The following is a 13539-nucleotide window of genomic DNA, read 5'->3' on the forward strand; positions in this document are numbered from 1 at the left end:
CCCATGGCTGGGGCTTGAGCTAAGGAAACTGCATTAAGCACAAGCCCTCTGTGTATTTCAGCTCACACCAAAGTTGGAGAGTCAGCTACTAAAGCAGAGAGTCCGCAACAGGTCTGGTACTGTTCACAACATCTGCTGCCTCTAGCTTCCTGCCTCACGGCCAGCAGCCAGGGCCACTCCCTGCCAAGAAAACCCTTGTTGACAGATGCTCTGCACTTCCAGGCCTCCAGGCTCTCACCTGGTTTGTCTTTCTTGGACTAGCTTTGTAGGGTGGATTTCTGTAACCCTTCTAACTCCCTTCTGAAATGCCCCTTCTCTCTGTCACTCCTTAAGTCCGCCTCCAGACAGACTCAGCTGCCGGCTCCTCCGCACAGGTCATTGCTAATAGTCTCCATTACAGTGCTAAGCATATTAAGGAAGTCCTAAGTCTGGACATTTGTCCCGGCCTGCTAGGAGTGCACGTTGCTCAGTTCATGCTAGAAAAGCATGCCCTTCCTTCCCCTGGAGTCAGTCCATGGCTTGGCAAATAGGACCTTGGCAAGATTGCAACCACTTGAGCAAGGTATACAGCCTGCTCAGCCATGCTCAGAGCCTCTCCCCCTGCAGACTAGGAGCCTCCTGCTGGCTTTGCGAATGAATGATAGGCAGAGTGGCTCCCCCCAGGGGTAGCATATCAAATGCTACTATAAAGAAGGTCCTTGGAGCAGTAGAGACAACATTAAGGTTCATTCACTCTCCATGGACTTTGGCTTTTCAGCATCTACATGTTGAAATTTACAATTGTAATGGATTAAATAAATATGGGCTACTTCATACTTTGGTGTGTGTGTGTGTGTGTGCGTGTGTGTGTATGTTGTATGTATGTATGTGCTCATATGCCACCATACCATACCGTAATACCTGGCTTTCTCCGTTTTGAGACAGGATCTCTACTGAACCTGGAGCTCACAGTTTGGGCTAAGCTGGCTGGCCATTGAACTCCCCAGATGTATCTGTTTTCACCTCCCCAGCATTGGAGCTGCAGGTGCATCCTGCCATGCCCAGCTTTTTATGTGAGTGATGGGGATCTGAACTCAGGTCCTCACGCTTGTCTGGCAAACACTTTGTGGACTGAGCCATAGCTCCAGCTCCACTCTTTGTTTTTGACTCCAAACAGAACTCATTTCCATTCTCGCAGGAAGTAAATATGTCTGAGCCTATAAGAGAAATGGCCTGACTGAAAGACCGTCCATTACCCTGCTCACACATCAGCGAAATCATGACATCCTTCAGGGCTCAGCAGAGATACAGCAGCTACAGAGACATTGCAGAATCTCTTGTTCTACAGGGAGAGGATCTAGAGCTTCGAGAGGTCACCAGGGTTCAGCTCAGTTTAAAGAGTTTCAAGGCTCCCACGGCGGCAGAGGGGCTGCATTCACGGTACTTGATTAAATTCTTTTGAAAGGTCATTATGACACTTCAAGAAAAGATTACATACTAACTTTCTGCCTGTTTCCACCCCAGAGCAGAATAGGCTGGCTCCTCAGGTGACTGGAGCTCAATTCCTAGTTGGCTACACAGGGACGAAACAAATAACGGAGAGGTTGACAGAGAGAAATGTGCGGAGGAAAACAACCTGTTTGAGCTTGTTTAACTGGAGGACTGGTTCCTGTGTGGCAGCAAAGGAACCAAAGAATGCCAGTGCTTGGCAAACTTTTTTCTTTTCTTTTGTCTTGCTTTTTATTTTGTTTTGTCTTGAAACAGAATCTTGCTATGTAGCTGTGCTGGTACTTTTTTTTTCCTACTAGCACAAGCATGGACATGTGGGAAGAGGGAACCTCAGTTGAAGGATTAGATCCAAGTCTGTGGGAGGCATTTTCTTGATTGATGGTTTATGTGGGAGGACTCAGCCCACTGTGAATGGTGCCACCCCTGGGCAGGTAGTTCTGGATGGTACAAGAAAGCAAGTCATAGGGAGAAAGTCAGTAAGTCGTATTTCTCTATGGTCTGTACTTTAGTGCCTGCCTCCAGATCAGTGCCTTGAGTTTCTGCCTTGCCTTCCCTCAGTGATGCACTTTGACCTGTGAGCCAAATAAACCCTTTCCTCCCCGAGTTGCTTTCAGCCAATGCTTTTATCATACAGCAACAGAAACTAGGACAGTAACCCAGGCTGGCATTGAATTTGGAATATTCCTGCCTTAGCCTCCCAAGTGCTAGGATTATACAATATGCCACTTAGCATCTCGTTGTTGCTGTTGTTTATTTAAATCTTTTATTTTTTTTACTGTTTATATATGTGTGCTGATTGTGGGTTTATGCATGTAAGTGTAATTTCCATGGAGACCAGAAGGGGCGCCAGATTCCTGGAAGTGGAGTTACAGGAAGTTGTCCAGTGTCTGGTATGGGTACTGGGAACTGACCTTGGAGTCTCTTTGAGAGCAGTTATACAGTGTTGTGGGAGAATGCTCTTGTACACTGTAAAGATTTATCACTCATATTGATTTAATAAAATGCTGATTGGCCAATAGCCAGGCAGGAAGTATAGGCAGGGCTACCAGACTAAGAGAATCCTGGGAACAGGAAGGACTGAGATGCAGTCACCAGCCAGATGCAGAGGAAACAAGATGAGAACGCCTTATTGATAAAAGGTACCAAGCCAAGTGACAAAGCATAGACAAGGATTAATTTAAGTTGTAAGAGCTAGTTAACAATAATCCTGAGCTAATAGGCCAAACAGTTTATAATTTATATAAGCCTCTATATGTTTCTTTGGGACTGAATGGCTGTAGGACAGAGTGGGACAGACACTTCCATCTACAAACAGCACTCAACCTGAGGCACAAATTCACACAAAAAAGAACCATTTACCTGAGTTTTTTAGTTACCAGCACAGGCCAGAGCTGGACTCTAACCTAGCCACCTGGGTTCAGGAGAAAAACTAGCATTCCCAGCTCCCATCCATCCCAGTTTAACTTCCATGTAAAGATGGAAAATACACAGAGAATCTAGATGCTGTATGTAATTGTGTTGTCTTTGAATTTTTTGACTGTTGAGGAATGAGCAACAGCTGCTAAAAGACATTTGATTATAAATGCTGCTGGATTAATCCAACCTATATATTTTGAAAATGCCTTGACTTCAAAATTTAAGTCAAAAGATATGTAACCTTGGAGAAGAAGTTTTGCTTTTGTTTCTACAGGATGTGAGAGGCTGTGAATTCATTCTGGGTTAAGAAAAGTAAGATTTGATTAAGGAAGATCCCCTGAAAAATCTCCAATATGAATGGATGGTTCAGATGATCCAATATTTTTAGAGCACCTCTGGTTGCAGTTTCCCCTGAGTTCTACATCCAGAACAGATTCAAGACTGCTGACTGAGATAATCCAGCCTCACAGAATACTCCAGGCAGGACTTGACCATAATCCTAAATTTTCTTTGGGTCTCCATAAGATTATCAACATCCCCAATCAGCAGTAAATAACTAGAAAACTATAACCACATTCCCAAAAAATGAATTATGGATATCTGTCTTTGTTTAGTGTGTTGGTTACAAGTTGTTATGGATGGGGCTGGAGAGATGGCTCAGTGATTAAGAGCATTGCCTGCTCTTCCAAAGGTCCTGAGTTCAGTTTCCAGCAACCACATGGTGGCTCACAACCATCTGTAATGAGGTCTGGTGCCCTCTTATGGCTTGCAGGCATACATGTAAACAGAATATTGTATACAGAATAAATAAATAAATAAATATTTTTAAAAGTTTTTTAAAAACAAGTTGTTATGGATAATGGTCAGAAAAAAGTTAAGCAAAGGAAATTAAACTCAATGTTCTTGTTTTTTTTTTTAAATATTTATTTACTTATTATGTATACAATATTCTGTCTGTATGTCTGCAGACCAGAAGAGGGCACCAGACCTCATTCCAGATGGTTGTGAGCCACCATGTGGTTGCTGGGAATTGAACTCAGGACCTTTGGAAGAGCAGGCAATGCTCTTAACCACTGAGCCATCTCTCCAGCCCAATGTTCTTGTTTTGAAAAGAAAAAAGGGGGGATATAGATATGATATAATAAAAAGGTTGATTATTGGATCTACTCTGAAAAGAAAAAGAGGGAGAATATAGATATAATTTTGTTTAGAAAACAAGAAAGGGAGGATATAGATATGACAAGATAAAATGGTAGGTTATTGACTCTACTTTTAAAAACCAACTACTAGTTTTAAATGTTTTAGACTGGATTGGTCTTTTGTATATTGTATTCAAATTTTGAATAATGATACAACTTTGAGATTAATTTTGTTAGAACATACTGTACATATATTTCTACTCTTGTTCAAGGTATTGTACCTATATAACTCATTTTAACAATATAATACAAATTTCTAGTCTTTGAAAGTTATTATTACCAACTGTTTAGGATAATAAGGAAATGCAGGTTAGTAATTAGTCACCTATTATAATGGAACTCATAGTCACATTAAGTATGTTTTCAAGGTGAAACAAAGATATATTTTAGACAGCCAGTTCATCTCCAAACACTTTCAGAGATCTATGTAATATAATATAGTATTTAACATGTTTTAATAACATAGGCTCATTTTTATGACAATGAGACATGTCTGGCAGCACTAATATATCTCAGAGAAGATAACTGGTATTGAAGAAACTATACATGGAATTTTTGTGTGGCAAAAGTAAGCTGCTGAGCTAGAAAACACCCTTTCCTTGACTGCTGGCAGTATAATGTCCTAATTGGACAAGCAGGGCACAAAAGAAAATAACTGATGGGGCTGGGGAGATGGCTCAGAGGCTAAGAGCCCCTCCTGCTCTTCCAGAGGTCCTGAGTTCAATTCCCAGCAACCACATGGTGGCTCACAACTATCTGTTATGGGGTCTGGTGCCTTCTTCTGGCCTGCAGGCATACACATAGACAGAATATTGTATACATAATAAATAAATATTTTAAAAAAAGAAAATAACTGACAACATTGTCAAGACAGGGAGGGAAGCCCTTCATAATATCCGGCTTCACAGAAAGATCTGTGGGATATGCTACGCCTGTAGGCTGAAGATTGATGCCCCAACATTGCAGAGGAACTTTGGGTGACTGTCCAGGAGGCCAGCTGTTTCTGTCATTATTCACATTTTTGTAAGTTGCCTGCTTGCACTTCCTGCTTGCTCAGTTAACATTTCCTTCTTGTGTTTCTGAAGCAGTTGACGATGAGATAGCCATAGTTATAGTTTACCAGACACAAAAAGCAAGGTATGATAGAAAGCAAATAAATTAGGTGCAAGCGGACTCACCAAGATAGGATAGATATGGAGTATTTTTTCTAAATTTATCAAGTGCAAATGATCTAGACATTATTGAACTATTTATTGCCTGTCTATATTGAATATAGCCATTGTACCTACTGTATGTGTTCTTATACTAGTTATAGCCTTTCCTTTTTTTATTTTAGACAAAAAGGGGAAACGTACTGATTCTTTCTTTCTTTTTTTTTTTTTTTTTTTGAGACAGGATTTCTTTGTGTAGCCTTAGCTGTCCTGGAACTAGTTCTGTAGATCAGGCTTGCCTCAAATTTACAGAGATTCACTTGCCTCTGTCTCCTGAGTGCTGGATTTTAAAATGTGCACCATAGCCAAGCTGAACAGGCCTATCACCACCAGAATAACTCAGATCAGTCTTTTAAACTATACTTTGCACCCTTCTGTTGTGGGATATTTTGGTCACACTCTGACACTCCCAAGACTGACAATAAAGTTTACTGTAAATCAGAGGGTGGAGCTAGCTATTAGCTGACCAAAATTAGCCAAAGAGGTTTTGGAAGACCAAGAAAATACAGAGAGACACAGGATGTAATAGAAAGGAATTTAGAAAGATTCTTAGCCCTTTCGGGTGGAGGAAGGGGAGAACTGTTTCTCTGATCAGGTTCTTACCCCATATCTGACTCCTGAGTTTTTATTGATAAATAATAACTGTACAATTGCTTCACCTGGTGCCCAATGTGGGGCAAGGGATCATGAGGCAGCTGTTCATCTCTGGCTTTGCAGCTGTTGGAGTCACTGCCACGGCTGGCTTTCCCTCCCTTCCTCCGGGTCCTCTGTGAGAGTCTGGGTTTTTCTCATTGCAGTATCTCAGTAGTAGCCACCAACTGCTGTCCGTCCACAGGCCCCAGTGCCACAGGTGGCTGGGCCCCAAATGCTGCCAGAATTAGCCACCCACCCCAGCTGGCTCTGCCCTTCAGGCAGCTCTGAGCCCTTGCTTCCCACCACGTGGGCTTCTTCTGCATGTCCCCATGTCTCTAAGCTGCCGACTGCTTGCTCCCTCTCCCCATAGGTTGCAGGCTTCCCCTGGACCCTTTCCGCAGGTCATTGCCATGCCAGGTTGGCTGCCTCAACACTGCTTCCACTGCTGCTGCCTCTGCCGCACACTCTCAGATCCCAGCTACATGTGAGCAGTGGCAGTATTCCCCGCCAGGCCATGCACTGCCCACATTCTCTGCCCAGCCATGCAGCACAGTTACATCTAGCCTCACACTCCACTGTTATCATCAGCAGATCTGGTGAGATGTCTGGGAATTCTGAAAAGAAGACTTGGTTTTTTAAAAAAAAGAGTTTTTACCCACGTTAAAAATGAGGAACAATATTAGGATGCAGGGAGTTAGGTCTCTGTATGGTTCCACAATGGATGGTTTGAAAATGGAAAAATTAAATGAAGGGATAATAGACTTAGCTGGGATTGACATAGTGTCCATTATAACCACTATTGGTTTGGTAATTCGTGTGTTATCCTTTAAAAGTGGTTTGACATCTGTGCCAAATATGAAAAATTGACTGAGAAGATATAAGCCTTAGAAATACCTAATAATGAAACTAAGATAAATACTCACACAGAGACAGAGGAGTTTAGCGCAGAACCTACCTTACTATTGCATTATGAAACTGAAGAGGAGTGGCCCAACCTTAATTTATTCAGTTACCATTCAGAAATGACCACTAGATGATATACGCCCCCAAGGTTATACAGGAATTGACTGGGACCCTGTAGAAATAATAGATTTGAAGAAATTTGAAGAAGCAGTGGTTTCATATGGCATTCATTCACCTTTTGTGAAGCAGATGTTAAATTCATGGGCAATTCAGAACAGCTTTATTCCATAAGACTGGAAAGATTTAGTTATAGCAATATTAGAAGCTGGTCCTCAGTTACAATGGAAAACATGGTGGAGGGAGGAAGGTAAGGTCATAGAACAATGAGGTGGGGCTAGAGGTGTGTAAATTTCCCAGGATTAGCTTCTTGGTGAAGGTCAGAATGCTGACTTACAAAGACAGCTTAGATTTGATGGTCACACCTTGTCCCTATGCCGTATAACAGCTTTGAATGCTTGGGACAGGGTTGTAAAACCAGGAAGGAGGACTAAATCATTAATAAAATTATACAAGGCTCAAAAAAAGTCTTCACTGGTTTGTTTTTTTTTTTTTACAAAGATTAACTTCAACTGTAAATAGAATGATATCAGATCCCGAAATTAGTTCCAGGGAATCTGGCCCCCTTTCTTCTAACTAGGCACACACATGATACACATAAATACATATAGATAAAGTACTCGTACATATGAGGTAAAATAAAATTAGTATTTAAAGTATAAAAGAAGCTGGGTAGCTCACACCTTAATCCCAGCACTTGGGAGGCAGAGGCAGGTAGATCTCTGTGAGTTTGAGACCAACCTGATCTACAGAGCTAGTTCCAAGACAGATTCCAAAGCTACAGAGAAACCCTGTTTCAATAAAGAAAAAAATTTAAATATAAAAGAAATAGGCAGAGGACCCAGCTGTGATGGTGCACACCTGTAGTCTCAGCACTTGTGATGCCAATGCAAGAGGATCAGGAGTTTGAGGATGAACTGGGGTACTTAGCAAATTCCAGGCCAGCCTGAGCTGTATAACATGACCCCATCTCAATAAACAAACAAATAAATAAAGCTACAAACAAACAAAACAAAACAAAGCCAAGGGGGCTGGAGAGATGACTCAGTGACTAAAACTACTTGCTGTCCTTTCCAGAAGATCCAGGTTTCGTTCCCACATCAAGAAGAGCACAATTACCTGTAACTCCAGTTTTGGGGATTTGAGGCCCCCTTCTGGCCCCCATGGCACTGCATGAATACACCTATATACACTTAGGTACAGACATGCACATAGAATAAAATAGTTTTTAACAAAATAAGAGAAGATTTGAGTGGGCGTTACTCCAAAAAAGATGTATGTGCTACTTCAATATCCAGAAAGTTGAATCCATAATGGTTCTCATTTTCTTTTCTTTTCTTTTTTTCTTTTTTCTTTCTTTCTTTCTTTCTTTCTTTCTTTCTTTCTTTCTTTCTTTCTTTCTTTTTTTTTTTTGAGACAGGGTGTTTCTCTGTGTACCCTGACTGTCCTGGAACATGCTCTGTAGACCAGGCTAGTCTTGAACTCAGAGTTCCACCTGCCTCTGCCTCTCAAGTGCTGGGATTAAAGGCATGCACCACTGCCATGCATTCTTTTGTAATTCTATTGACCACCAGTGCAATAAGAATTAGACATGAGTAACCACTAAATATATTTTTGCATTGACCCACTTAGAAAAAGTAACCTTTGTTTTACTATATAGTTTTATTTACTGTGTAAACTGTATTGCTATACATAAAGTATGGCTTCATTTTAAAAAAAAAAAGAGCACTCATAGTTAAGGAAAAGATGTATAAATAGCATAACAGCATCAGATCCCAGAGGAAGTGCAAAGCAGAACCTCAGTGAAATCCAGTTCCTACCTCCTGGGGTGGCTGTCAAGAGAAGGCCAATGATGGCAGCTACACGGAGGAATTGAAACTGTTACACAATGCTGGTGGGCAGGAGAAATGCTGCCCTTTGGAGCACAATTAAATACAAGGAAATAACTCTGCAATTCCACTTCCAAGAGAAATTATAGACATTTAGACAAGAAATGTAGCCGTTTCGTGTGTAGTGGTTGAAACCAGAAGAATCCAGTCCGCTGGTAAGTGCATAAGTGAACTGTGTTACAGCTGTACCTGCAGTACTACTGCCTGGTGAAAAGCAGCAAGCTGTGCTCACGTTGGCAGCACACTAAAATTGGAACAATGCAAAGATTAGCTTGGCTCCTGTGCAAGGATGACACTCAAATCTGTGAAGTAGTCCATATTTTTTTAAATTGTACTGATATATTTAACATACACACAGAGAGATACCTAAAATGTAGACATTCATGTAAATGTAACTACAGTTGCAGAATGCAAACATTTTGGAAAGAGCATTGATTGTGTCATAGCTCATTCATTTGCAGTGGATCTTTGTTCCTTTTCCCTCAAGTTTGGAAATGGATATGCTAAGTTGGGGCTTTGCTTGAATTCTGTACTGGGTCCTCAAACGAACTGATGTGAATGTAGCTTTTGACCCTGTGTGAAGGAGCAGTCACACCCCCAAAACAGAATAGAAAAAAATATCTAGAACAATTTCAAGTTTTATCTTTTTGTATATGAACAGAAATACATAAAGATAAGGAAGAGTAAGCTGCAGCCCGTGTGCTGCATGCACTGACTCCAGAATACTTGCACTGGATGAAAGAAAGGGCGCTTTAAAAAGGATATGATCCATGACTTCATAGGTGGAAAGTCTAGAAAATGTGACCTTCTGCTCCTCCAGCCTCCACCTCCCAAGTGCTGGAATTCAAGGCATGTGCTACCACACCTGGTTTTTGCAGGGCTTGGGCTGGAACCCAGAACACTAGGCAAAAACTCTACCAACTGATCTCCCCAGCCCACAGACAGAGTCTTTTTAAAAGAAAAGTCTGGAATATTAGCACCTCTAATAGCACCAACTTTCTGTTCCTTTGTGCTTCCAGTCTTTATGTGTGTTTCTGTGTTTGTCACTGCACGCCAGGGTATTCAGCCTTTTCTGCTTGTAGCTTTGAAATTATGCTCCATCAGGATTTTCCAGGGCTTATTCTGGGATCAGCTTTTACATTAAAGATTAAAATGCAGACAGGAAAACTGTGCAAACCTTAAATGTACAGCTCCGTGAACTGCAAAATGAATGCAAACCAGAAGTCTTTGCTTTGAAAACAAGGAACTCAAGGGCCACAGGACTGACTGGATTGACGTGTGTGACAAAGGCAGACACAGCTGGACACCAGTTAAGGCACCAAGATAGACTGTATTCTATGGCTGCCAAGGGCAGAGAAAGAGCTGAGTTCCATAGGATGTGGGCAGAGGTGATGGGGTGGGAGAAGAGAGAGTGGGAGGGCTGAGTCAGGAGCATGGAAAATCATTAGAAGCAAAAGGTCTTTGCTCCACGTGAATTCCATCCAGTTTGCTAACTGGCACTTATGCCTTATCAAGTGAGCCTCCTACTCTCCCCATACCCCCGCCCCACCAAGACTGGGAAACAGGGGGCAGGGACTCTATCTTCAGGTGGTAGCTGGAACAAACAGTGACCCTTTTTGGAAACTGAGTTTTCTTAGCCAGGTATTTTGAAGAAAAGTAGAGTCATTCCAGCAATTAAACCTTGAACTGTGAGAAAATGTGTGTTTGTTCAAGTGTCTGAGGGCGAAGGCTGAGGCCCAGGAAAGCAGAAGTCTGAGAGGAGCCTGCCTAGAGTTTGGTCAATGAGTGAACCTTTGTGCACAAGTAACCCACAGATTGTAGGACTTTCAGAATTGTTCCTGAAACAGGAAGAGGTCAAAGGACAACTTGTAGGAGTAAGTTCTCTCCTTTGACCATGTCAACAAGTCCAGGTTGTGGTTGCAAGATTTTTTTAGGCTTGGGTGCAGGGATCTCCATGCTCTGTGTCATCTCAGCCACCCTCCAACATAAATCTTAGCACACAACATAGACTCATTTGCTTCATCATTTGGCAGGTTCTCAGAGGAGCTGGACAAGGACACTGTGTAATGGTCTGCTCTGTCCCTTTAAGAGACAAACCAGGCCCACTCCCTTCTCTGTCCACCTCTTCTCCCCTTTTCCCCTTTCCTCCCCATAACCCACTAAATAAATATCCATCCTCACTCTGCATGGTGTGCTTATCAGTCTGTCTCTCGCCCATCCTGTGGCTTCCTGTCCAGAACCAGCTGCCTTTGGAAACCTGTGGTGTGGTCTCATGGTGTGCCCATCCATCTGTCTCTCTCTCCTGGTGGGACTGGCTGCCCCATGGAGGTCTCTTACCCACCACACAGCTCCCTGCCTGGGACTCTGTGGCCCACTGGAGCCACTCTGGGGAACTGCGCAGTCCTTGCCTGGGATTGGCTGCTCTTGGGACTCGCTGCCCGCTGCCTGCTGCCACTTCGGAGACCTGCAGCGTGATCTTGGGACCTGCTGCCTACTGCCGCCACTTGGGACCTGCAGCATGGCCTGCTGTGGTCTCGTGGCCTGCTGCCCATTGCTGCCACTCAGGGACCTGTAGTGTTTCTGCCATTGCATTCCTCGGGGGAACCTGCAGCATTTTACTTAAACCATTACAGACTGGCTGGACCCTGATTCTTCCATTTGATGTCTGGCTTTGGTTTCCTGACTTACAGAGGAGATGATGCCTGCTGTTAAATCAGTAATGAGTAGAAGTCACCCAGTGCACGGTAGCACTCTATTTACAGCAAGGTCTTCTCACCAAAGGTATGAATGGCCTAGTCCTCTCCTGGCTTGAATTCCATTATCCAGACCCATAAAAAGATTCTTTCAAGTTAAAAGTCAAGATCTGAAAATGAAAATCTTCAGAGAATTATACTTCTGCAGCAATTCTATAAAAAGTAGGGTTTTTTTTTTTTGGACAGGGTCGCATGCATTCCAGGCTAGCCTTAGATTCACTATGTATCTAAGAATAGCCTTGCGTAGCCTCTCTGATCTAGCCATCTCCGCTTCCCAAGGGCTAGCATTGCAGATTTGTGCCACCACACCCGGTTTCTGTGGTGCTGGGTAGCAAGCTGTGTCTTCACCAACGCTAGGCCTGCAGACTACCATCTGAACTACACCCCAGGCCTTAAAAGTGCATTCTAGAACTCATTCATATAGAGTTTTCTTTGTACGTGTGCATAGATGTGTTTGTGTGTACATGCATGCTTGCATATGTACATGGGGAGGCTGGAGAACAACCTCTGGTAGCATCCTCAGGAACACCACCCACCTCCTTTGAGACAGCATCTCTCATTGGCCGAGAGCAGCTCACCCAAGACAGGCCGTCCAATGAGTCCCAGGGATCCTCTTGTCTTTACCTTTCTAGCACTGGAATAGAATTGTGAGAAACAGAGGATATAACACTGGTGTTGAGGCTAGAGAGATAAGTCAGCAGCTAAGATCACTACTTATTCCTCCATAGTACCAGGGTTCAAGTCCTCCTACCCATATGATGGCTCACAATTGTCCGCAACTCTAGTTCCAGGGGATCTGATACCCTTGTCTGGCCTTTGAAGGCACTGCACACAGGTGATGAAGAGAAATACATGCAGGGGAACCACTCATCCATACAAAATAAGTAAATCTTAAAAAATTAATAATCTCAGTGTCACACAAAGACACACAAACAAAGCAAAGAGTAGCTCGGCTAGGCAATTCACTTTGCAAAAAGGGTATGCCTGAACCCAAACTGGCTAGTCATACATACCAAGACCAACATGGCTCCTGTCTTTTATACCTGATGTAGATGTTGACTGCATGTAATCCATACAAAGCCGGAAGGGAGGGTTCAGGAAATGAGTCCTTGTTTGACTGATTACATTTGACAAACCAAAAACTCTTTTCTCAGAGGAGCACACGCTATCTAGCTGAGGTGAGGGCTAGGAATTGAACTTAGGTCTTCAAGCTGTGCCAAGCCATTCCCCAAAACCCTCACACAGACTTTTCCATAATATTGTTGAAGTTTACCATGTGCCAGTCACTGAAACTAAGCCTCAGCTGGGAAGGAACTCACAAATCACTAGCAGGTAGATCTCAAAGTCAAAGCCAAAAAGTTAAGAGAAACTGTAACCCAGGTCTGAGGGCTGCAATACAGTGTGATATCTGGAAGAAAGCAACATTGAGGGGGAAAAAAATGAACATTCCAGAAAGAAGGACAACGCTGTGCTCAGGATTGCAGGCATTGTCTTCTATTTTCAGAGAACTGAGGTAAAATTGCAGACAAGAGGTAGGAGGCACAAGGTGGGAAGGAAGGGGCCTGAACTCTTCATACCAGGCACATCCTTAGCTGCAAATTCAAATACAGTTTTATAATAGAAAATAAATTATTAACACATAACGAGTGGAGCTGTTTGTTTATCCCTCACATGAGAGGGAAAGGGGAGTGTTTTTAGCTACATAGATACAATGGAGACATGCATTAGGATTTTTACTCTTTAGGCACCCCCAGAAGCTGGCAAACACTGCAGGGAACAGGCCTGGGCATAGAAGGGCAGCCATGCCATCCCAGTGGACCCAGGCCATGTTATACTTGCTGCGTCTGCCTCCACTGGCACTGCTGGGAAGCCACGGGTCTTAGCAATACACCCCCAGCTTCCCAAAGCCCACGCCTCTGCTAAGAAAAGC

General features: G+C 43.0%; 1 pseudogene; it reads left to right on the forward strand.

Annotated features, from left to right (window-relative positions):
• The first annotated feature begins 9080 nt into the window (after positions 1-9080).
• On the forward strand, positions 9081-9180 carry LOC142847395 (U6 spliceosomal RNA; annotated as a pseudogene).
• The last annotated feature ends 4359 nt before the right edge of the window (positions 9181-13539 follow it).

The sequence above is a fragment of the Microtus pennsylvanicus genome, chromosome 3 (assembly GCF_037038515.1).
Source record: "Microtus pennsylvanicus isolate mMicPen1 chromosome 3, mMicPen1.hap1, whole genome shotgun sequence".
Classification (NCBI taxonomy): Eukaryota; Metazoa; Chordata; class Mammalia; order Rodentia; family Cricetidae; genus Microtus; species Microtus pennsylvanicus.